At 41.2% G+C, this 25,246-nt stretch overlaps 1 long non-coding RNA gene across 1 annotated transcript; it reads right to left on the reverse strand.

The window, feature by feature from the left end:
• Nucleotides 1-414: 414 nt before the first annotated feature.
• Nucleotides 415-24,024, reverse strand: LOC126075001 (uncharacterized). The gene is made up of 3 exons (XR_007517101.1): nucleotides 23,790-24,024; nucleotides 3,079-3,666; nucleotides 415-2,400 (listed from the first exon to the last, which is right to left on the reverse strand). It is a non-coding gene; the product is annotated as an uncharacterized LOC126075001 (long non-coding RNA).
• Between the last annotated feature and the right edge of the window lie 1,222 nt (nucleotides 24,025-25,246).

Raw genomic sequence — 25,246 nt, forward strand, 5'->3', positions numbered from 1 at the left:
GGTGTGGCTGGGCTGCGGGGAGCGACGGGAACCGGGTAAAGGAAGGCAAACCACCCGTAAAATAAAAAAAAAACCAAACCGGTTGTCGTGGAGTCGATTCCGACCCATAGCGACCCTATGGACTGAGCAGAACTACCGTTGGGTTTCCAAGGACCGGCGGGTGGATTCGAACTGTCGACCTTTCCTTTGGGAGCTGAGCTCTAAACCACTGCGCCACCAGGGCTCCAACCACTGGAAGTAGAGTCTAGAAATTCAAAGTGTTTTCATGCAGTGATTCCTGGCTTTGGAATGTGATGAATGAGGAATATTTTTTCTTTTAGAAAAAGTAGTTTTCACTAACTTTTATGTTGAAAAAATTAAAATATTTAGGGTACAAGGAATCAGTAAATCAAACGAACTGAAAGGATCCTGGAATTTTTTAAATGGTTGCTAATAATTTAAAGGAGAAAGACATAACAAGTAAATTTAGGTAGCACTTTATACTGTCATCCTTTATTTTTAATCCTGTGAGATAGGTTTCAATCAACCCTCATCCCAGCAACCACCTAATCCTAAATCTATCCTAATCCTAATCCTAAATCTATCTCCAGACTGTTCATAGTCCCCTGTTTCCACCCGTCTGGTCCAGTCCAGATCACAGTGGCTTCTTCCCTGGATTACTCCAACAACTTGTTACTCTGCCTTTTCACCACACTACAGGACGCTTAATCTTTACAAAATCTGGCCATGCCAGTCCAACTCGGACACTTAACGGTGTTGCATATCCTTGCGGTTAATATCAGTTCTTAAGTTAGTATATCTAGAGTTTGGACAGATAGCCGCTACTCTTTAGGATCGATTGAATAAAGCCCCCATCAATCTCAGAGCCAGCAGAGTGGGAAAGAGATGAGAATTGGGGTGCTGAACAGGGCTAGTGAGAAAACTCCCATTCATTTGACAATAGGACTATCTCACATCACATCTGATTATTTAACCCATCATTTAACCCAATGAGGTAATGCAGGGGTTTGCTAACTGTCGCCTGAAGGCCAAACCCAGCCTGTCATCTGTTTTTGTATGACCTATTACTAGAGCTAAGAATGGTTATTACATTTTTAAGAGTTTACCAAAAAACAACAAAAAAAATTTTTAAGCATAGTATTTCATGATGTGAAAATTTAAATTTTGGTGACCATAAACTACGTTTTAGTGAAACACATACAAGCTCGTTCACTTATAGCTGCTTTCACTCCATAAAAGCAGAGTTGACTAGTTGTAACAGAGACAGTGTGGTCCACTAATCCTAAAATACTTTCTCAGACCCTTTTCAGGAGAAGTTTGCCAACCCTGCAGATAACACATGTAATGGAGGGTGCACCGAGGTACGCTGTGTTAACTGTGGTCCCCATGATTGTAGCTCACTGTAGGGGCATCTCAAATCCCCAAAATGCTTCTACTTCCACTCTGTTTTTATGATGTGTTTGGCTAATAAAGCTGATGATTTATAAAATATTGTGATACTTTGATCTTTAATAGTTAAATATTGAAGAGATACTATTTGTAAGTTTTTTAAATTAGTAATGCATTTAATCAATTTAGCATTTGAATGCATAGTAATTCATAATGAAAAACTCTATCAATCAAGAACATTGTCTGAGACTTCAACTTGCTTACTTTGAATGCGTCATACTAGGTCCAGTCACCGGAGAAGGATATCATGTTTGTAAAGTTGAGAGCCAGCAAAGGCATGGGAAATCCTCAGTAAGATGGACTGATAGAGTGGCAGAATCAATGGACTCAAACAGGCCAACAATCATGAAGATGGTATGGTCCTGGGCAACATTTTATTCTATTATACATGGAGTCTCAGCTAACACACACACACACACACCAACTTAAATGGATTATACATACTGCTCTTATTAATATTATCTCCATCGTCTCCCGTGCATGGAAAAGAATATATTCTAGAAATAAGATACCTACCTTATTTGTGCAGCAGAGGAGAAGCCTGGGATGCTCAGACTGTCTTCTCCCACCATCTTCACACTGCAGTGCGGGGGGCAGGGGGAATCTCAGATATGATAGTACCAAGAAGAGAGCTAGAGAGAAGACTGCTAAGTCATGCTTGGATGTGTTTGATTTTAAAGGAAGGATTTTGCCCTCTTTGGTAATTTGGAGAAATATTAGAAAGCAGACCATTCATAATTTCAGGTCAGCCTGTTTTCTTGATGTATCACTGAACTCATTGTGTTTATTAACCATTGAAATGAGCTTCAAATGAAATGAACTTCTTCATGGTACATCTGATGTGTCAGTGCTCATCACATGTTAATGCAGATACAGGTGACTGTTAAGAAAGGACACTCATTGAGCTTCTTGGATCAGGTGGACACTTGGGACTATGTTGGTATCTCCTGCCTGGAGGGGAGATGAGAGGGTAGAGGGGGTTAGAAGCTGGCGAAACGGATATGAAAAGAGAGAGTGGAGGGAGGAAGTGGGCTGTATCATTAGGGGGAGAGTAATTGGGAGTATGTAGCAAGGTGTATATAAGTTTTTGTGTGAGAGACTAACTTGATTTGTAAACTTTCACTTAAAGCACAATAAAAATTATTAAAAAAAAAAAGAAAGGACACTCATTCAGCAGGCTAAACAAGCTGTTATACCATTGTCAATGCTGGGGAAACTTTTGCAATAGCAGCTTGTTTTCTTCCATTCTCATAATTAGAAAAATTAGTAGAAAATACATTAAAAGTATTAACCCAGCAGAATCTACTTTACCAAACGTGAAATACCTGAGGCTTTTTTTTCCTGCATTAATATTTCTCCTCTGTAGCCTAACACAAGGCGCTCTGGTAGCACAGTGTTAAAGCAATTAATAACAAAAAGGTGGGCGTTCGAAACCTCCAGCCCACTGCTTGGGAGAAAGACATCTCTTCCATAGAGATTTACAGTCTTGGAAACCCCATGGGGTCACTATGGGGATCACTCAATGGCAGTGCATTTGAGTGGGTACCCTAGTATGTTTTCTCTAATGTAAACTCTGCTACATTATGTTACAGATAGTTTCCCCCCCCCCCCAACTCAAGGAAGCCTCACGTGTGTCAGAATAGAACTGTGCTCCACAGGCTTTTCAATGCCTGATTTTTCTGAAGTAGATCGCCAGGCTTTTCTTCCAAGGTGCCTCGGGGTGGACTCGAACCTCCAACCTTTCACTTTGCACCACCCAGGAACTCCTACAGACAGCTAGTCAAATTTAAAAACAACAACAATAGATGCTACTCAAGGTTACTATCTGTCACTTCCATTTCACGGGCATAACATATCAAAATAGTCAATGCTTATTAGTTATGTCAACCTAAACCCAAAAGAGATTGAAATAGCATGTGTGTTAACTTACCTAGCCCACAGTAGATGCTCAGTGGTTGACTCTGAATCCAAATCTACAAAAACATGTGCACTTTCAAAACTCCTTTAGAAAATCCAAGCATCCAGACTGTCTTCCATGTACTGAGGGACAGCACTTGGTTTTGCCTCATGGAGGCACTGGTCTTCCATTCTTGTAATGCTGCATCTGGACACTTGGGATGCTACAGCTTTACTCCTTTTGTCACTGGCTCCCCAGTCCTCAGGTTATAGAATCACAGCAGTTATTGCAAAAAGACTGCTCTTGTCCTTTGTCTCAGCCTTTATTAAGTTTAGAGTTGAAAAAAACTGTTATTAATGCAATCTAGGATACAAATTCAGAACATTAGCATCCATCTGTTAAGACAGGTCCTAAAGGAAATGACACAAACATTCAGGTACACTTAAAATTATGTTATTTCATAACATAATTTTATATATGACACTAGCATTTATGAAAAGCAAATTTCAATGTGGACACTTCTGTCTGGATATAAAACACATGTACAAAAAGCCATTGTAAGCACCATCCTCTGTTTACTGAAGTTCTAAAAATATAACACTCATGTAGACACTACATAACAGAGAATGAATACCTGGAATTTAGGGTTTTTCAACAATAGAAATACGATCAGTCAGATTCACACATCTGTTTGCCATTAAAATTGTAAGAAATCTGCTAACCACCTCAATACCCCCCCCAAAAAAACCGAGTGCCGTCAAGTCGAATCCGACTCATAGCGACCCTACAGAACAGAGTACCAACCATCTCAATAAGGTGATATAAACATACAAAGAAGCAAATGAAAGTACATTTGGTTATATCTGGTACATTTATAGCATACCAATAGGTTTGATGTATGGTAAAACCTGCGAAGCCAGGACCTGTGTAAGATGGAAACCGTCAGAGAAGGAAAAAGCAAATATTTTCCACTAAAAGAAGCAACAGAAAAGTGGCAAGACAGCACCCTGTCAGAGCAGGAAAACTCGCAAGACCTGGAAAAACAAGGCAGCCCCATCGAGTTCCAACTCTCACAGGTTTCACTGTAGTATTAACATTGTGGTCCTAAAAAAAAAAAAAAAAAGGAAAGAAAGAAAAAGATGGAGAGCTAGATGATCTGTGGTTTTTCCAATTTCAACGTCAGTTTTCACTGTTATTTCATTATCACTTTTAAAAACCTCTGTTCATTTGACAGAGATCTTGTGAGAAATCACAAGAGAAGTAAACGATGTCAACACTTAACTGTGTGTTCAAGTGGCCCATGCCACCTCAGGTCACTTTGGGGCAAGTCATGGGCTTCCCGCTGATAACCATGGGCCAGCACCATGACACTGTGGTGCTGGGAGAAACACTGAACCAAATCCAAGGTTCTTGCTCTGTACTGCTTTGTTAGAACCCTTGAAACTGTTTCGGAATAGAAAGGATTTCATCTGCTACATGATAACAATGACTATGAATTACTGAGCTCCTTTTATGTGCTAGCGTAGGAAAGGTGCTTTATGTATGATGTTTTCCATTTAATCCACACAACATCCCTATGATGGTCTTAGAGAAGAGGCCAAAGGTCACATAGCTAGAGAGAAAGCCAGGATTTGAAAACAGAGCTGTCTGACCCTACCATACTTCCCAAGGTACCTTTGCCTTTCCACTGCCTCCATGCTCCTAGTGAATTTTGTAAAAAAGAACAATTTATCTCTCTCTCTCTCTCTATTTTTTTTTTTAATTAAAAGGTACAAAGATATACAAGAATAAGTTGCCCTTCCAACTTTGGGCCCAGTTACCCAGTTCTCCTCTCCAGAGATGTCCTGTGCTTATACAAGCAATTATGTAGATATATCTGCCCTTTTTTTCTGATGCAAAGGGTAATTCACAGTATACTAGTGAACTTTAAAAACCATTCTGTTTGGAAACTAATGTTAAAGTATTTACTTTTGAACATTTTTATTTTAAAAATTTAATTTGCTACTCCATACACGGCTAGAGACTCAAACAATACAAGGGGGAAAAGCAAGTCCCCCTCCCTCGTCTTGCAGTCCTCCCCATTCCTCAGCTCCTCACCCCAAATTGAACCACTGCTACCAGCTTCTTATGTAACCTTCCAGAAACTGTCTTTTCAGATACTAGATATGCCTGTATTCCCTCCCCCATGGTTTGTTTAAATTTACGTCAGTAGTAGCACACTGAACACGCTGTTTTGCACCTGACTTTTTTCACTTACCCATGTATCTTAGAAATCATTCCATGTCAGTACATATAATTTTATCTTTTTTCAACATCACTACAGAATTCCGTTGTATTATATACCATAATTTATTTCATCAGTTGTCTACATGTGAACATTTGTTTCTAGTTTTTTGCTTTACAAAGACTGTTGTAAGGGGTATTCTTTTCTTTGTGTGTATGTGAGAGTTTTTCTGCAGGATGAATTCCCAGAATAGGATCCGCTGGGTCCCAGGGTATGTCTGTTTTTTATTTTGATGGGTATTGGCAAATTACATTCCATGTGGGGTCTACAACTTGCTTTCCTCCACTAACACGTTTAGGAGTACGCTTTTTTATCTAACCCCCATCAACACAGAGCTTTATCAAACTTCTGTTAAAACGGAACTTTTATAAGATGTTTTCATTCATTCATTCCCTAATTTACTGAACACCTACTCTAGGCCAGGAACCAGGGATACAAGAAGTGAGTCACAGTTCCTCCTCAAGGGGTGACAGTCCTCACACTATATGAAAACTACATCCCAAGTTGCTGTTTGGAGAACGGGACCCAAATGTTCACTTAGTCTTCCAATAAAGCTTGGGGAGATGTGCGTGGTGGTAGCATAAACCTGCCTGATCCCTATCTGTCTGAAGTCTCTTACATCCGCCCTGGCACACGAACAAACCAAAAAACCAAACCCATTGCCACTGAGTCGATTCTAACTCATAGTGACTCTGTAGAAAAGATAACTGCAAACAAAGAGAAGTCAGCCTGCTCACCTCATAGGTGGTACTTATATTTTAATTGTTGTTAGCACCCTATCTCTAATCAGCAACAGTGATAGCGGTTTTGTTTTATTTTATTGGCAGGTTTGGGGAGGTGTTTCTTTTGCTTTGTTTTTTCTCTGAGGGAGGAGGTAGAGATGGGGAACATCAAAGTTTGTTTTTTTTTTTCAAAGTATCAGAAGCAAGAGGGTTAATTGTTAGTTACCCAAATCATCAGTCTTCGCAGGTAATTCAAATATCTGTAGGCTTCCAGGTCTACCTAAACAGACTGCATTTAGCCTACTTGTATTTAAGCCTATCATTATGTTTGGTGATTTCTAATAACAATGCCAAATAATACCCATAATCCAGATGGAATTATTCAGTTGTTGTGAGGTATTTGAGGGTTAAATTAGGTCATAATTGGTCCATTGCAATAATTAATGCCATGAGGTTAGGGTTCTTTATTACAACCTCTGCAACCCATCTCTCCCCTCACCCCACATAGCCTACAGAATCACATCGCGCTACTCTAAACTCACTCTCCTAGATTATCTGTTGTCAGACTTCAATAAACTCACACGGCGATTAAAGAGCCTCTGATTTTACCATTTGTGCCATCAGCAGTGCACCAGATCCAGGAGTGCATTTTGGGGGCTCTCAAAGGATTTGATTATGCAAAGGCATTCAACTGTGTGGATCGTAACAAATTATGGAAAACGTTGCAAAGAATGGGAATTCCAAAACACTTGTGCTCACGGGGGACCTGTACATAGACCAAGAGGCAATCTTTCAGTCAGAACAAGGGGCTACTGTGTGGTTTAAAGGCAGGAAAGGTTTGTGTCAGGGCTCTATCCTTTCACCATATTTATTCAATCTGTATGCTGAGTAAATAATCCAAGAAACTGGACTATATGAAGAAGAATGGGGCACCAGGATTGGAGGAAGACTCATTAACAACCTGCATTATGCAGATGACACAACCTTGCTTGCTGAAAGTGAAGAGGACTTGAAGCACTTACTGACAAAGACCACAGCCTTCAGTATGGATTACATCTCAACATAAAGAAAACAAAAATTCGCACAACTGGACCAATAAGCAACATCATGATAAATGCTGAAAAGATTGAAGCTGCCAAGGATTTAATTTTACTTGGATCTACAATCAACGCCTGTGGAAGCAGCAGTCAAGAAATCAGACAATGTATTGTCTTGGGCAAATCTGCTGCAAGAGACCTCTTTAAAGTGTCGAGAAGCAAGGATGTCACTTTGAGGATTAAGGTGCACCTGACCCAAGCCATGGTATTTTCAATTGCTTCATATGCATACCAAAGCTGGACAATAAGTAAGGAAGACCGAAGAAGAATTGATGCCTTTGAATTATGGTGTTGTTGAAGAATATTGAATATACCATGGACTTCCAGAAGAATGAACAAATCTGTTTTGGAAGAAGCACAGCCAGAATGCTCCTTAGAAGCAAGGATCGCGAGACTACACCTCACGTACTTTGGACATGTTATCAGAAGGGACCAGTGCTTAGTGAAGTGGAAGTTCAGTGAAAAAGAAGACGACACTCAACGAGATGGGTCAGCACAGTGGCTACAACAATGGGCTCAAGCACAGAAACAATTGTGAGGATGGCGCAGTACTGGGTGGTGTTTTGTTCTCTTGTATATGGAGTCACTATGAGTACTTAACAACAACAGTCTCTGGATGACAAAAGCAAGCAGAATAAGTTACAAGCAGAACCTTTCATCATTTTGTATCATTCTGTCAGCTGTTGAAACCATCAAAGATATTCTCAACTGTGCTACAGTAATAAACATAGAGATAACAATGCTCCTGGGATCTTTTTGGTGTCTGTCCTCTGGAACATGGGAACAAAGAGATTCAGAAGGATTCAATAAAATATCCCCTCTGAATGTTCTTGAGTGACACCTTAGAGTAACATGTGATTGCAATTTCTGATTTTCCCCAAAAAGCCAAATAAAAAAAATTGCTTAGCTTCCCATCATCATTATGATTATAATCATAACCACTAACTAATACTTATTGAACCGTATTTATTGCAAAGTGCTGACTCTGAGAATACAATAGGAATAAGGCAAGGAAAACTAGGAAATATATGTACTTTACTGAGCATGGTTCACATTTTGGTTCTTATTATTTCAGGTTTTTATTCCTTTGTTTATACTACCTAGCTATTTATATAAAGATGTAAATACATATGACCAGTAACTCCATGGCAGCAAGCCCTGGTGATCTGCGTCTGTAAAGATTACAGCCAAGAAAATCCTATGGAGCAGTTCTACTCTGTCACACAGGGTTACTATGAGTCAGAATCAGCTCCGCAGCACCTAGCAACAACAACAAATAGAAGTCCTTGGGTGGCTCAAATGGTTTGTGCTTAACTATTAACCTAAAGTTAGCAGTTAGAACTCACCCAGTGGTGCCATGGAAGAAAGGCCTAGTAACCTGCTTCCATAACGATTACAACCAAGGAGAGGGGGAGCCAACATGGCACCCTAGACAGACATATCATGCTGTCCCTCTGCAGGAAAGACCTAAAAAGCTAAGTAGAACAGATATAAACATCAATCCTGGAACCATAATTATCAAATGAAGGGATCAACAACTAGATCAAACACTGAATGGAAGAAGAAACTGAAGGAAAGAGCAGGGAGCATGGCTCTTGCCCTAACTCCAACCATCTGGAGACAGGCAAATATGGATCACAGGGCTGGGTTAGGGGCCCATCAAAATCTTCCTCCAGGATGTCTGAAATTGGAACAAAGGGATTAAAGGCTGCCCCTCTGTGACAAAGCTTGGAGAGGTGAGCCTGTGGAGAACTTTGAACTTATCAGTCACAGTGGGGTCTGAGGAAGGGGCAAAGACCAATAAAACCAGCCTTGGAGTCGATTCTCGCTCATGACAACCCCATGCGTGTCAGAGCAGAACTGTGCTCCACAGGGTTTTCAATGGCTTTTTCAGAAGTAGATTGCCAGGTCTTTCTTCCAAAGTGCCTCTGGGTGGACTGAAACCTACAACCTTTTGGTTATCAGCTGACTGTAGTAATCATTTGCACCACCCAGGGACAGGAAGTCCTAATGGCATTTCACTTCCTTTTCCCAGGCATCCCTGAAGCCCAGTTGTGCCCTGCCCTTTCCTCAGTTTATAAGAACCAAAATTTCCAATTTTTATTGATGCTATTTTGGGTTAGACTTGTCACTTGCAACCAAAAGAGTCCTGATGAATATAATACTTTTTATCTGTGTGGTATGTTTGGGAGTCACTTTGTCCCACCCCCACTCCCCCATCTAGAGCCTAATAAGGCTGCCGAAGCCCCTGACCTCATTCGGCTGTTTATTCAGCTCTTGGTTATTGAGTCTACTCAAGCTTACCCCTCTACATACCTCTTTGTGATGCCAAGGCTAGGGGTCTGCAAATCGCATTTATCCTTGTGCACCCCTGTCAGATCTAGAAGGCCACAGCTACATAAATGGAACGCTTACTTTTGCTGTCCAAAACCAAGCCAAACCAAAACAAAAAACATGCCTTGTGCTCAATGTGGAAGAGGGAGTTTTTTGTTTTTTTCCACTTACACTGACTTAGGATATTGAGGAAACCAGTCAAGTAGGCTAATATGAAGAGTGCATAATAAAGAATAGCCTTTGCAAAAACTTGCCAGTTAAGTGAGGCACACTTTCTGGGAATCACACCAAGATATTAGTGAATAGCAGTTTCACACTTTAAAACAAAGAAGATTGTTGTAGGAAGTATATGCTGATATATTTATCTGACAGCCCCAGAAGCCAAGGGACCTAAATCCACAGCCTTTGTTTTCTCTGAGCTATGTTGTCATCTTCTAAATACAATTCTGTTATAAAAAAAAAAAAAAAGTACCTTCAGACATCTAAGATTACGTAGTATACAAAAGCGTAACTGGAGACATAAAATAATAAAGACATTCAAGAGATTAGTTTTCAAGTCTTAAAAAGGGTCTTCATGCACCAAAAGCATAGTACAACTATAACACAATAAGGTTTTTTTTTTTATTAACTTTTATTGAGCTTCAAGTGAACGTTTACAAATCAAGTCAGACTGTCACATATAAGTTTATACACACCTTACTCCGTACTCCCACTTGCTCTCCCCCTAATGAGTCAGCCCTTCCAGTCTCTCCTTTCGTGACAATTTTGCCAGCTTCCAGCTCTCTCTATCCTCCCATCCCCGCTCCAGACAGGAGATTCCAACACAGTCTCAAGTGTCCACCTGATATAATTAGCTCACTCTTCATCAGCATCTCTCTCCTACCCACTGTCCAGTCCCTTTCATGTCTGCTGAGCTGTCTTCGGGAATGGTTCCTGTCCTGGGCCAACAGAAGGTTTGCGGACCATGGCCGCCGGGATTCCTCTAGTCTCAGTCACACCATTAAGTCTGGTCTTTTTGTGAGAATTTGGGGTCTGCATCCCACTGATCTCCTGCTCCCTCAGGGGTTCTCTGTTGTGCTCCCTCTCAGGGCAGTCATCGACTGTGGCCGGGCACCAACTAGTTCCTCTGGTCTCAGGATGATGTAGGTCTCTGGCTGATGTGGCCCTTTCTATCTCTTGGGCTCTTAGTTATCGTGTGACCTCAGTGTTCTTCATTCTCCTTTGATCCAGGTGGGTTCAGACCAATTGATGCATCTTGGATGGCCGCTTGTTAGCATTTAAGACCCCAGATGCCACATTTCAAAGTGGGATGCAGAATGTTTTCATAATAGAATTATTTTGCCAATTGACTTAGAAGTCCCCTTAAACCATGGTCCCCAAACCCCCGCCCTTGCTCCGCTGACCTTTGAAGCCTTCAGTTTATCCCGGAAACTTCTTTGCTTTTGGTCCAGTCCAGTTGAGCTGACCAATAAGGTTTTTTTAAAAAAAAAAAAAAAAAAAGAATTTATTCATCCAAAAGAAAAAAAATCTATTGCAACACCACTGTGTACTGGGAGTTGTATTAGGCACCGAACATACAATGATGAGTCTGCGATAGCTTCTGCCTTGGCCCTTTTCACAGCACAGGACCTGAGGTAGCTGTAAATTCCGTGTGTGTCTGTGTACTCCTTGGCAGCTCCTCTCTGCCTCTCTCTCCCTCCCAAACCTGATGCATCCATAGAATTGTCCAGTTGCTGAAAGCCTCAGAGGAGAACTCAAATCATCATCTTAGGGCTTAGACGTATACAACACATCAGGTGATCTAGAGGGGTCAGAAATCAAATTGCAAAGGATTTCAAGACCCTTGAAAGGCCATTCAGCTGAGAGAAGGAGTTGAGAATGCTAAGCCAGAGCAGTGAGAGGCGCTGGTAGTCCGAGGGGAATGGCAGCTTGGGGGGCTTTGTTGTTGCTGCTGCTGCAGTAGAGTTTCTGACTCTTGGTGGAACCCACGTGCTACAGAGGAGAACTGCTCCATGGGGTTTTCCTGGCTGTAATCTTAAGAGAAGAAGATTGCCAGGCCCTTCCTCCACAGAGTAGCTGGGTGGGTGCAAACCTCCAACCTTGAGGTTAGCAGTTGAGCACAAATGGTTTGCACCACCCAGGGACCACTTTAGGAGGGTTGTTTCTTGAACCCATCTTCACTGAACCACCCAGGCACAGACGCCACGTGTTCCTGGTTCTCATCCTGCCTCACTGGGCTGCCTTTGCTGGACCCGCCTCCTCTTTCTGACCTGTACATATTAGAGTGACCTAGAGGCTGGCTGTTACATCTTTTTTCTCGTCTACCTGTTCTCACTCCCTAAGTAATCGCATCCAATCTCAGGGTTTTAAATTCAGTCAATGCCCAACAGGAAAGAGATGGCACACTCAAATTGGGGTAATTCCAGCAGTTTACTAATGGAACTTTTTTTTTTAATAACATTTTATTGTGTTTTGGGTAGAAGTTTGCATAACAAATTAGGCTCCCATTTAACAATTTCTATGCAGATTGTTCAGAGACATCAGTTATATTTTTCACATTCTCATTATTTCCATTCTGGTTATTCTCTTTCCATTAATCTAGTTTCCCTGCCCCTCCCTTACCTTCTTATCTTCGCTTTAAGGTGAACGTTTACAATTGGTCTCACATAGATGATTTTTTAAAGGAGCATAGTATTCACGGGAGATATTGTTTATTTCCATGAACCAATCTGTCATTTATCTGAAATGAGACCCCCAGGAGCAGTTTCAGTTCAAAGTTTAAGGGGTATCTCAGAGCGATAGCCTTGGGGTTTCCCCTAGTCTCTACCGGTCCACTAAGTCTGAACTTTTTAAGAATTTGAGTTTTGTTCTACATTTTTCTCCTATTCTGTCAGGGTCCAAGAATTATTATTTTTCAGGCGTGGGCATAGCACAGGGAAAGTTACTAGTCTGAGATTAATAAGACCAGGAGGCTGTTACCACCTGTGGACCCAAAGGGACACAGGGAGGGGGTGTCACTGCGTCTGGAGAGCGACAGGCTGTCTCCTGTCTGACAGGAGCTGTAACTTTTGATCCAGGGATTCAGGCAGGGAGGGAGTTGAGGGATAAATCACCTAACCTCAGTCTTCTCTCTTCTCTGCGGTTGGGCTGGCTGAATCTAAATGGAAACAAGAGGGTTGGAGTCCATTGGCTTAATCCATATAAGTCAGTCTGTATGGAGGCAGACAGCAGGGCAGAGGAGGATGGAGAGCGAATCTGGACAGGCCTACAAAACTGTCCAGTACACCAAATAGATGCTGAAGACTCGAGGGTGTATACTCTGACCCTAACCTTTCAAACTGACCTACACTGGACACTAACCTACACAGACATCTTCACCTGGATTTTCACCACCTCCCAACCTGGTTCTCTCTGTCTACCCACTTCCTTCCCCACCTCACCCTCCCATTTCTCCACCGCTCACTCGGTTGCTTAAGACCTAGCTTTCAACCTTGAATCCTTTCTTTTATACGCAAACCATGACAAGTTATGTCACTCCTTCTTTTAAAATATGTCCAGAATCTGAATGCTTCTCACCACCTCCACTGCTTCCACTCTAGCCCATGCCCATGTCATCTCTAGCTTGTAGGACTGCAATAGACTCCTGATGGGTCTCCCCACATGCCTGCTCTTGCTCCCACTATGGTCTGTTTTACTCTTGGTCCCATTATGTGTACACAGCAGCCGGAATGATCTTTCTCCAGTCACTCTAACCTCTTACCCTGTTTTAATTACCTTCCGAGCGACTACATCCACTTAATATCTACTGTATGTTTGTTGTCATTTTCTCCATTAAAATGTAGGTTTCATGAAAGCAGAGATTTTCTTGTCCACTGAATTATACCCAGTATCTGGACTATTTGTTGAATGAATGAATGGTGTGTATGGAGGCCCTGGAAAAAAAGCATCATAAATGTAGAAAATTGTCCTGCTAAATCTAAAACTAATCAGAATCCTGAAAAATCCTGGTTTGGTACCCTTCTAAGAATGCAAAACATGAGGGGTGGGAGAACGAAGAAGGTACTGCTTCTACAGCTCCAAAGAGAAGAATCACAGAGAAGGTCTCTGATTAGCCTGGCTGGGAGTCTTGGTTATCTAGCGCTGCTATAACAGAAATACCACAAGCGGATGGCTTTAACAAAGAGAAATTTATTCTCTCACATTCAAGGAGGATAGAGGTCCAAATTCAGATTGCCAACTCTGGGAGAAGGCTTTCTCTCTCTATGGGCTCTGGGGGAATTTCCTTGTCATCAATTTTCCCCGGTCTCAAGGAGGTTCCCAGTGCAGGGACCCCAGGTCCAAATGACATGCTCTGTTCCTGCCTCTCCTTTCTTGGTCATATGAGGTCTCCCTGTCTCTCTGCTTGTTTCTTTCTTTTATATCTCAAAAGAGATTGACTTAAGACACAACCTAATCCTGTAGATTGCGCCCTGCCTCATTAACATAACTGCCTCTAATGCCACCTCATTAACACAGAGGTAGGATCTGCAACACATAGGAAAATCACATCAGACGACAAAATGGCGGACAATCACACAACACTAGAAATCATGGACTAGCCAAATTGACACACAATTCAATCCATAACACTACTGCCTGTGCCCTTAGTATTCCAGGCAATGGGCTACTGAGACTGGCTGGCCTGATTCACCCACCAGGGACTGGGCTGATATTTATTTAGTGGATACCAGAAGGGCCATAGCCAAGGTGGAAATGCTGACACGTCCATATTTACTGTTCTATAACCACTGCTGGAATCCTCCAAGCACCATTTTGCTGCCCAACTATCTTGGCCCTTTACCCAGTGAACTCCCCCTCATCGTCCACCTACTTAAAGGTAATACCTGGCCCAGCAGAGGGCTTCTCAACTCTGCTAGGCTGCTATAAAACCAAAAAATCAAACCAGTTGCTATGGAGTTGATTCTGACTCATGCTGACCCCATATGACTCCAAGGGTGGCACAAATGGTTAAGTGCTTGACTACTAACTGAAAAGTTGGTGGTTCAAACCCACTCAGAAGTGCCTCAAAAGAAAGGCTTGGTAATCTGCTCCCAAAAGTAGGCAGCCTTGAAAACCCTATGGAGTGCAGTTCTACTATTTACACATGGGGTTGCCATGGCTGCTGTAATTTGCATGCAACTTGATCAGTTGGTGCCACAGCATACCGTTGTTAAATATTTTGACCAGGGCTGGCTTCCTGAGTTTGCAAGTTGTGCAGTTAGTTGCATAAGCCCCATGCTTAGAAGGGTTCCACACAGTTTAACGCTCAGGTGTCATCATCTAGAAAGTCAGTAAATTCTGAATGAGGTGCTTGCATTGTCATTTTGCACCGAGCCCTGCAAGTTATGTAGTCTGTCTTGACTTTGACTATCATCCCTGGAGGCTGGGTACTGTAGTTACATGGTGGATGTAAGAGAAAAGCAGTAAGAGGGGAAAGTCGATGCTGGGCACACTAACACTGTGCACCACTACTACACTGAAATGAGCATGTGCAGTCCTACTCTTTAATCTGAAGGATAAGTGGGAGTCCTTGGAACACTTCAAAGGGAGAGGCTCTGAGAAGTAACAAGCCCCAACACCTGGCTTTAAAAATACTTTCAGAAGAGTGGTTGCCTGTGGAGGTGAGTGAGGCCAGGATCGACTGGGAAGAGGCATGCGGCGGTAGCCTTGTGGAGTGATGGTGACGCTCTAAACCTTGATAGGAATTTGGGTTACACAGATGTATGTATTTGTCAAAACTCAACAAGTGTACACTTAATATTTGTGCATTTTATTGTATGAAACATTATATCAAAAGAAAACCTATATCCGAAAAAGGCCTAATCTCTAAAATCTACAAAAAGATCCAACACCTCTACAATAAAAAGACAAAACAATCCAATTAAAAAATAGGCAAAGGGAATCAACAGACACTTCACCAAAGAAGTCGTTCAAGCAGCTAGCAGACATATGAAGAAACGCTTGTGATCACTAGCCATTAAAAAAAAATTATAGAAGTGTAAATCAAAATCACAATGATATATCATCTCACCCTGGCATTACTGGAACGAATCAAAACAACAGACAATAACAAATGTTGGAGAGGCTGCGGGGAGATTGGAACTCTTATCCACTGCTGGTCGGAATGCAAAATAGTACAACCATTTTGAAAAACAATATGGCACTTCCTTAGAAAGCTAGAAATAGAAATACCATGCGATCCAGCAAGCCCACTCCTAGGACTATATCCTAGAGCAATAAGAGCCAACACACAAATAGACATATGCACATCCACATTCACTGCAGCACTGTTCACAACAGCAAAAAAACGGAAACAACCTAAGTGCCCAACAACAGATGAATGGGTAAGAAAACTATAGTACATACACACGGTGGAGTACTATGCAACGATAAAGAATGATGATGAATCTGTGAAGCATCTCACAACATGGATAAATCCGAAGGACATTATACTGAGTGAAATAAGTCAATCACCGGGGGACAAATATCATATGAGACCACTACTATAAAAACTCATGAAAAGGCTTACGCATAAGAAGAAACAATCTCTAATGGTTACGAGGAAATGGAGGGGTAGGAATCGAAAAACACTAACTAGACAATAGGTAAGTGGTAACTTTTGGGAAGAGTAGGACAGTACTTACTTTGGTGAGTAGTGTCTGGGGTCTTAAAAGCTTTTGAACAACCATCTAAGATACAACTATTGGTCTTTTCTGAAGTAAGGGAGAGTAAAGAAAACCAAAGACTCAAGGAAGCAATTAGTTCAAAGGACTAATGGCCCACAGGAACCACAGCGTCCACTAGCCTGGGACCAGAAGAACTGGATGGTGCCTGGCTATTACTACCAACCATTTGACCCAGATCAAAATAGAGGGTCCCATACAGAGTGGGAGAACAAAATCCAAATCCATAAAAAAGACCGGACTTACTGGTTTGAGAGGCTGGAGGAACCCCTGAAAGTATGGCCTTTAGTCACCTTTCTAACTTGGATCTGAAGCCACTCCCAGAGATCACCTTTCAGCCAAATAACAGAAAGGTCTATAAAATAATAACACCTGTGAGGAAAGTGCTCCTTAGAACAATCAACCATACTAGATCAAAAGGGCAACATTTGCCCAAAAGTAAAGATGAGAAGGCAGGAGGGGCAGGAAAAGTGGACAAACGGGGAACTCAGGGTGGAAATGGGGTGAGTGCTGATACATTATGGGGATTGCAATAAATGCCACAGAACACCTTGTGTATAAATTATTGAATGGGAAATTAAATTCCTCTGTAAACTCACCTAAAGTGCAATAAAAGCAAACAAAAAAAAAAACTCTATAAACAAGTATTGAACTCTAGTTCAATACAAAAAAAACAAAAAACCCTATAAATAAGTATTGAACTCTAGTTAATGATATACACGTTGAAATATTTAGAGGGAAGTTTACTCACGCAATTTACTTTGAAATGTATAAAAATAAGTTGAATTAAAGGATGGGTAGGGGGTGGGTTCCCCACGTGTCTGTCAGTTGGTCGTACTGTGGGGGCTTACGTGTTGCTGTGATGCTGGAAGCTATGCCACCAGTATTCAGATACCAGCAGGGTCACCCATGGAGGACAGGTTTCAGCTGAGCTTCCAGACTAACACAGACTAGGATGAAGGACCTGGCAGTCTGCTTCTGAAAAGCATTAGCCAGTGAAAACCTTATGAATAGCAGCAGAACACTGTCTGATATACTGATGCAAGATGAGCCCCCCAGGTTGGAAGGCACTCAAAAGATGACTGGGGAAGAGCTGCCTCCTCGAAATAGAGTCGACCTTAATGACATGGATGGAGTAAAGCTTTCGGGACCTTCATTTGCTGATGTGGCACGACTCAAAATGAGAAGAAACAGCTAAAAACATCCATTAATAATCGGAACCTGGAATGTGCGAAGTATGAATCTAGGAAAATTGGAAATCGTCAAAAATGAAATGCAATGCATAAATATCGATATCCTAGGCATTAGTGAGCTGAAATGGACTGGTATTGGCCATTTTGAATTGGACAATCATATAGTCTACTATGCTGGGAATGATAACTCAAAGGGGAATGGTGTTGCATTCATCGTCAAAAAGAACGTTTCAAGATCTGTCCTGAAGTACAACACTGTCAGTGATAGGATAATATCCATACACCTACAAGGACGACCAGTTAATACGACTATTATTCAAATTTACGCACCAACCACTAGGGCCAAAGATGAATAGAAGATTTTTATCAGCTGCTGCAGTCTGAAATTGATCAAACATGCAATCAAGATGCATTGATAATTACTGGCGATTGGAATGGGAAAGTTGGAAACAAAGAAGAAGGATTAGTAGTTGGAAAATATGGCCCTGGTGATAGAAACAATGCCAAAAGTCGAATGATAGAATTTTGTGAGACCAACGACTTCTTCATTACAAATACCTTCTTTCACCAAAATAAACGGTGACTTTTTTTATACACATGGACCTCGCCAGATGGAACATACAGAAATCAAATTGACTACATCTGTGGAAAGAGATGATGGAAAGGCTCAATATCATCAGTCAGAACAAGGCCAGGGGCCGACTGTGGAACGGACCATCAATTGCTCATATGCAAGTTCAGGCTGAAACTAAAAAAAATCAGAGCATGTCCATGAGAGCCAAAATATGACCTTGAGTATATCCCACCTGAATTTAGAGACCATCTCAAGAATAGATTTGACACATTGAACACTACTGACCGCAGACCAGACGAGTTGTGGAATGACATCAAGGGCATCAGACATGAAGAAAGCAAGAGGTCAGTGAAAAGACAGGACAGAAAGAAAAGACCAAGATGGATGTCAGAGGAGGCTCTGAAACTTGCTCTTGAGCGTCAAGCAGCTAAAGCAAAAGGGAGAATTGATGAAGTAAAAGAACTGAAGATTTCAAAGGGCGGCTCGAGAAGACAAAGTATTATAATGACATGTGCAAAGAGCTGGAGATGGAAAACCAAAAGGGAAGAACACGCCCCGCATTTCTCAAGCTAAAAGACCTGAAGAAAAATTTAAGCCTCGAGTTGCAATAGTGAAGGATTGCATGGGGAAAATACTAAACGATGCAGGAAGCATCAAAAGAAGATGGAAAGAATACACAGAGTCATTATACCAAAAAGAATTAGTCGATATTCAACCATTTCAACAGGTGGCATATGATCAGGAACCAACGGTACTGAAGGAAGAAGTCCAAGCTGCTCTAAAGGCATTGGTGAAAAACAAGGCTCTAGGAACTGATGGAATATCAATTGAGATGTTTCAACAAACAGATGCAGCGCTGGAGGTGCTCACTCGTCTATGCCAAGAAATATGGAAGACAGCTTCCTGGCCAACTGACTGGAAGAGATCCATATTTATGCCTATTCCCAAGAAAGGTGATCCAACTGAATGTGGAAATTATAGAAAAATATCATTATATCACACGGAAGCAAAATTTGCTGAAGATCATTCAAAAACGGCTGCAGCAGTATATCGACAGGGAACTGCCAGAAATTCAGGTCGGTTTCAGAAGAGGATGTGGAACCAGGGGTATCATTGCTGATGTCAGATGGATCCTGGCTGAAAGCAGAGGATACCAGAAGGATGTTTACCTGTCTTTTATTGACTATGCAAAGGCATTCGACTGTGCGGATCATAACAAACTATGGATAACACTGGGAAGAATGGGAATTCCAGAACACTTAATTGTGCTCATGAGGAACCTTTACATAGATCAAGAGGCAGTTGTTCGGACAGAACAAGGGGATACTGATTGGTTTCAAGTCAGGAAAGGCGTGCATCAGGGTTGTATTCTTTCACCATACCTATTTAATCTGTATGCTGAACAAATAATATGAGAAGCTGGACTATATGAAGAAGAATGGAGCATCAGGATTGGAGGAAAACTCATTAACAACCTGCGTTATGCAGATGACACAACCTTGCTTGCTGAAAGTGAAGAAGACTTGAAGCACTTACTAATGAAGATCAAAGACCACAGCCTTCAGTATGGATTACACCTCAACATAAAGAAAACAAAAACCCTCACAACAGGACCAATGAGCAACATCATGATAAACGGAGAAAAGACTGAAGTTGTCAAGGATTTCATTTTACTTGGATCCACAATCAACAGCCATGGAACCAGCAGTCAAGAAATCAAAAGATGTACTGCATTGGGCAAATCTGCTGCAAAGGACCTCTTTAAAGTTTTGAAAAGCAAAGATGTCACCTTGAAGACTAAGGTGCGCCTGACCCAAGCCATGGTATTTTCAATCGCATCGTATGCATGTGAAAGCTGGACAATGAATAAAGAAGACCGAAGAAGAGTTGAAGCCTTTGAATTGTGGTGTTGGCGAAGAATATTGAATATACCATGGACTGCCAAAAGAATGAACAAATCTGTCTTAGAAGAATTACAACCAGGATGCTCCTTAGAAGCAAGGATGGCAAGGCTGCGTCTTACATACTTTGGACATGTTGTCAGGAGGGATGAGTCCTTGGAGAAGGACATCATGCTTGGCACAGTACAGGGTCAGCGGAAAAGAGGAAGACCCTCAACGAGATGGACTGACACAGTGGCTGCAACAATGAGCTCAAGCATAGCAATGATAGTAAGGATGGCTCAGGACTGGGCAGTATTTCATTCTGTTGTACATAGGGTCACTATGAGTTGGAACTGACTCGATGGCACCTAACAACAACGCCGAAGATTTTAATGGGGCTGGCAGTTATGGTGAGATGAGAACACCTAAGCTAAAAGCTGAATTTTTATTTGAAATGATTGGAGCTCATTTTACTTAAGTTAAAAACTCAAAAATGCTATTTTCAGATTCTCAAGCTTTTAAAAAGAACCTTTATGAGATAGAGGATTGCTTGCGCTCATTTTAAAGCTATTTAGTGCTAGGGACTGCATGAGCCTAAGTTCTCACAATTATAATTCATGGAGTTTTTGCTCTCAGCAGTGTTTTTCCTCTTTTTTTGACATCAGTTGCCATTTGTAAGGGTTGCCAAGGTAATGACCAGACACATCTAAAAACAGGCCTACAAGAAAGGACAGCATACTTATTTTTTCCCTTTTAGCTTCAAATATATTTAAAATTCATAACACATTCCAGTTTGATGAAATTCCACTTCACAGTAAACCAAACTTCACAGTACAGAAAAAAATTCCCCACTCTAATCTTTATAGTTCTGCTTTTAATTACACAATTTGTCAAGAACCATATATAGACTTTTATATATGCCACGGTTTTGTTTTGTTTTTTTTCTGGGAAAAACTGCGAGCACAAGCTGGGCATATTTCATAAAATCATTTTGATAAAGTCAATATAAAGACCCAGTTTACCTCAAAGGCAGGCATGGGGCAACAGTGGGATCTGTTCAAAAAGGAATATTTAATGTGGCTTGAAAAGCATGTGCTTTTAAATAATTAATGAAGAAATGGTATTTGGGGTTGTCAGTCAATATGGTTAATGGATACGTTTGCAACTATACAGATCTATACTAACCGTAAGTTTTATGTCAAAAAGGCAAGTTTTACCACTGTAAAAAAAAAAAAATTTTTTTTTAACCTTTAACATAAATATGTTTTTATTTTGTGGCAGCAATAAATAAACCGTGTGGTTTAAAAGAACCCCACCACTGTTAAGTTGAGCTTCATTCTGTTTTGAAATAAACAACTAATATTAGAAAACTAGATTCTGGCATATACTTGGGATATTCTCTTTCTGTTGGTGGCTCTTTTATTTCAAAATAAGTTCTTACTACTATACACTCTTAAGTATTCTGCCTTATCAAAATTCATTTATTTACTTTTCAAATGAAATTGAAAGCATCGAACAAAAGTTATTTCCTAGGAAAAGTATTCTGCAAGATGAAGAAGCCTTTTTATGCTTGGACAAGCATTTTTAATATTTTGTACGAGATATAGGGACATTTTGTTTGTCCTCTAGGATGCCAGCAACAAAGGGCCAGGTATATATCTGTTCTCAAACATCCTTAGATTCTCTTAATAACCCATTATGAATTTGGTGATCAAATATATCTAAACTTTTTTAAAACATATATATACAATTTCTACTTTCAGCCGGAACTGTTTCTTGTAAGAGGTTTTATAAACTTACTACCCGATATGTAAGATTGTAGCATACGTATTTTTATGCATCTTAAAACTATCATGTTCACTGTTGTGCTATACGTATTTGTAACAATAAAACAAAAAAAACCTATCATGTTCGAGCTTCAGATCAAGTGCACTTCTGGTATGAACTTTGATGGAAATTCTACTTTCGTCCACCTAGTCCACTCATTGCCTGACTTCATGGGATTTGATCATGGCACTCTCCTAAGTCTCCACCACAGGCCGAGGGGTCAAAGTTCCAATCACTGGAGACCATGCTCTCTCCCTCGATTATTTTGGATGTTCTACATTGGAACTTCACCAGCTCCATTACGTCTTCCTTGAAAGTAGTCCGCATTGCATGCTAGTGTGCAAATAGGTTTCAATTTAATTTTTAAAACCAGTGAATTATACATTTAATGGTAACATCTTCACAGGGAGGAAAAATTGCTGGTATGGAAAAGGAGCAAGAGAGGAGGAAATTACTATTTGAAATACCCACTGAGTTGCGTTAGCTTTTCACACTTTCTGGACTTCTGCTTTACTTGAATGTTAGGGTAAGAGTCATCTATTGACAAGTCCCTTATGGACAACCTTATGACAGTCAATCAAACATTGAGAAGGCCCGGGGCAGTACAAACAGCTAAGTGTTCAACTACTAGCCAAAATGTTGATGGTTTGAACTCACCCAGAGATGCCTCAGAAGAAAGGCCTGGCAATCTGCTTATCAAAGGTCACAGCCTTGAAAACCCTATGAAGCAGTTCTGCTCTGTCACATGGGGTCACCACGAGTTGGAATCGACTTGATGACAACTAACAACAACAAATCTAGCATTGGGTATTTAGTGAGTCCCTGTTTGGGTGCCTGGCATGGCACTGAGATATTACAGTATTTGTCTCTTCCCTATGACTCTCCCATGGAAACCCTGGCAGCATAGTGATTAAGAGTTTGGCTGCTAACCAAAAGGTCAACAGTTCGAATCCACCAGCTGCTCCTTGGAAACCCTATGGGGCAGTTGTACTCTGTCCTATAGGGCTGCTATGAGTCAAAGTTGACTTGACGGCAACGGCTATAACAGGTATGACTCTCTCAAGTATAAAGCTTCAGAGATTATGTAAATAAACACAGCGGAAGCACGGTGACACTCTGACCTAGGCACAATCGACCCCTCTGTACTCACTGACTTTTACAGACCAGCTCAGACCTCCTGTCTGGCTTCACTCACCCAGCTCTGCATCTCCGCAGTCCACATCGCTTTCACCTGCCTCGTTTGTCTGATTCTGGGGGGTGTGATATTGCTTGATTTATTACTGATTAGCGTCCTAACTCTTTAAAATAACAATGTTAACATCTAGAAGACTGGTAAGTGCAAATTATTTTTGTCCTATAGAGATGCAAATGATTTATGTTCAGTAGAAAAGAACCCTAAAAATTTTGATGTTATTGCTCTGCAGGCCATCAGCCAGTTTTCTCCCTAACCTTGCAATTTTACCTAGCCTTCTTGCCTTCCGTGTAGGGACTACGTGGTTCTAGGGGATCTGTTCTTTGAACCAGCTGGTTCCCTCATGGACGTTAACTCACTACTAACTTTTTGAAATTTGTGCTTTGACGGGGGCAAACTACAATCCATACTTTAAGCAAAGTATTTAACCTGCAAGACCTCAGTTTGCTGTTTTGTAGAATGAGGATAATTTCTAAAATACGGACCCTTCCCTACAGGGTTTTTGAGAGTTAAATGGGATCATGAATATAAAACATTTAGCACAACTCTTGGCATGTAAAAATTTCTAAGTATTAGCTATTCATTATCATTATCAATTAACCTCTCAATTCCTACTTTTTATGTAGCTCCGTGGAACCGCTGGAGGTTCCAAGTGTCTTCTGGGCACAGTGCCTGTATGTTCTTTGGCTTCCATCTGTCTGCTCCCAGCACCTTTTCATCCTTTCCCTGAAGCAGTGGGGGAAGTTTTCTGGCCAATAGCCGGCGTCAAGTTGTGAGAGAAAGTCTTCCAGACGGAGACCAATCAAGGAGAATCTCCCGTCTCTGCCGGAAGCCCTTCTCCTCTCCCTTCCCTCCCGCTGGCCTTCCTGCCGGCGGACTCGGAGAACTCCACTTCCTGCTCCCCCTGCCGGCAGAACTCAGGGACCGCACTTCCTGCTCCGCGTGCAGGCAGAACTCGGGGACTGCACTTCCTGCTCCCTCTTAGGGCAGAACTCGCAGACCGCACTTCCTGCTCCCTCTGTCCTTCCTGCCAGCAGAACTCGGGGCCTCCACTTCCTGCTTTGCGCTATAAACACTTTCTAGCTGCTGCCTGTCTTCACTGGAACCTTAACTATTTAACTGCTAGGGACTCTCTTCCCAGAAAAGTGCTGACTTAGAGGATTTTGTCCACAGAATTCTTCCTCCTTTACAATACATTTGTATTGTTCCTATATAAAATTAGAAAAATTTTTGTTGTTAATTCTGGGGATGGTGCCCAAAACAATTTTTCTATAGCTCAGAACTGTTTATTGAATATCTTCTATGTATAAACACTGTAATTTATTTATCAACTAAGAAACTACCCAATGAGGAAAATTTTATTCTGTTTTCCAGAGTTTATACAACCAGATTAAGAAAACTCAGAATATAACTTGACAGAGTCCTGGCACAGAAGCACATTTCAGACTTTTGCAATAAAGATAATGAAGATGGCGTTGAGTTAGAAAGAGAAACAGAGATGTCAAAAAGGAAGGCTAGGAGACCACTCAAACACCTTTACAGGGTGGCCCTCCGAAGTCCAAAGGGTCACCCTCAGCTTTGTGGGCCCAGAAACTCTGTTTCTGGTTTAGCTGTCAGGATCTTGTGAGGGATGTTGGATCATATTTCTACAAATTGGAACGTAATACGTTTTATTTATATAGTTACACTACTTCAGCAACAGTGGGATGGGGCAAGACCAAGAGGAACTGAGTTCACTTTGAAGCCAAATGCTCCTAACTTGCCTTCCACTCAAAGCGGTTAGTTTGATCACAGAACTCATATTCTATTCAAATTTTCAGTTGCATCAGAAAATGTCCTCAGTGTGTCAAATGATAATACTTCCTATTAAAAAAAATTTAGGATGCTAATAATATAGACAAACGTCTAATTAAATTAGGCAGATTCCAACTCTGCATTCCCTAGCTGTAAAGCCTGGGGCAAGTTATTTAACCCAAGACTAGTCTTCTCATCTACAAAGTGGAGATAATAGTAACTGTTTTATAGGGTTATTGTGAGGATTATTGTGATGAATCAATACTTGTAAAACACTT

Source organism: Elephas maximus, chromosome 1 (assembly GCF_024166365.1).
Source record: "Elephas maximus indicus isolate mEleMax1 chromosome 1, mEleMax1 primary haplotype, whole genome shotgun sequence".
Classification (NCBI taxonomy): Eukaryota; Metazoa; Chordata; class Mammalia; order Proboscidea; family Elephantidae; genus Elephas; species Elephas maximus.